Genomic DNA, 1,387 nt, shown 5'->3' with positions numbered 1-1,387 from the left:
ACATCGTATTTTTAAAATTCCAAACTCTACTCTAGATTTTTAATTTTTGCTTTTATGTATTTGTTACCAATTTTGTACCTTTAAGAACCCAATCTTCAGTACCCATTTTTCACTAGGGAACGAGATTACTGGCTTAACTGCTCTCTCTCCCTTTGGACTCTCCTTTTTCTCCACCAGGTCTCCTGTGTCTCCTCCCTAACCCCTCTCTACTCTACCCAACCTGTGAATTTCTGTGTCTTCCAGATGGTGGAGAACACTTAGGGAACTGATTACTGGCTGGATCTGTCTCCCTCCTTTTCATTTCCCCCTTTTATCCTTCTGGCCACCTCTGTCTCCTTCCTCCGTCTTCTCTTCTCTGTATAACTCCGTGAACATCTCTGAGCGGTCCAGTTGTGGAGTGCACATAAGGAAGTGATTATTGGCTAGCCCACTCTCTCCACTATTGACTCCACCTCATCTCATTCGGGTCACCTCTAACTCCCTCCTCCCTCTTCTCTTCTCCATGTAACGCTGTGAACCTCTCTGGGTGACCCTCACAGTAGAGAAACTTTTCATCTTTAACGTAGATGTTTTATCAATGGTGCTGTATAGAAGGAGAAGTTTTGAAACTACTGTAAAAATAAGACCAATAACTGGAAGCAGGAGGCTTAAATCCAAACCCTGACTCCAGGGAACTCCCGACTCCAAGGAACATTAATTGACAGGAGCTCATCAAACACCTCCATACCGACACTGAAACCAAGTACCACACAAGGGCCAACAAGTTCCAGGGCAAGACATACCAAGCAAATTCTCCAGCAACAAAGGAACACAGCCCTGAGCTTCAAGATACAGGCTGCCCAAAGTCACCCCAAAACCATAGACATCTCATAACTCATTACTGGACACTTCATTGCACTCCAGAGAGAAGAAATACAGCTCCACCCACCAGAACACCAACACAAGCTTCCCTAACCAGGAAACCTTGACAAGCCACCTGTACAAACCCACACACAGCGAGGAAACACCACACAAAAAAGAGAACTCCACAAACTGCCAGAATACAGAAAGGACACCCCAAAACCAGCAATTTAAACAAGATGAAGAGACAGAGGAATACCCCGCAGATAAAGGAACAGGATAAATGCCCACCAAACCAAACAAAAGAGGAAGAGATAGGGAATCTACCTGATAAAGAATTCCAAATAATGATAGTGAAATTGATCCAAAATCTTGAAATCAAAATGGAATCACAGATAAATAGCCTGGAGACAAGGATTGAGAAGATGCAAGAAAGGTTTAACAAGGACCTAGAAGAAATAAAAAAGAGTCAATATATAATGAACAATGCAATAAATGAAATTAAAAACACTCTGGAGGCAACAAATAGTAGAATAACAGAGGCAGA

At 42.5% G+C, this 1,387-nt stretch overlaps 1 protein-coding gene across 9 annotated transcripts in view; it reads right to left on the bottom strand.

Annotated features, from left to right (window-relative positions):
• ATP10D (ATPase, class V, type 10D) overlaps positions 1–1,387 on the bottom strand; it is a 134,301-nt gene that overhangs the window by 27,445 nt on the left and 105,469 nt on the right. The gene's annotated exons all lie outside the window — the stretch shown is intronic.

Source organism: Bison bison, unplaced genomic scaffold (assembly GCF_000754665.1).
Source record: "Bison bison bison isolate TAMUID 2011002044 unplaced genomic scaffold, Bison_UMD1.0 scf7180017864451, whole genome shotgun sequence".
NCBI lineage: Eukaryota > Metazoa > Chordata > Mammalia > Artiodactyla > Bovidae > Bison > Bison bison.
The sequence above is the reverse complement of the archived record's forward strand: the minus strand, read 5'-3'. Positions and strand labels throughout refer to the sequence as shown.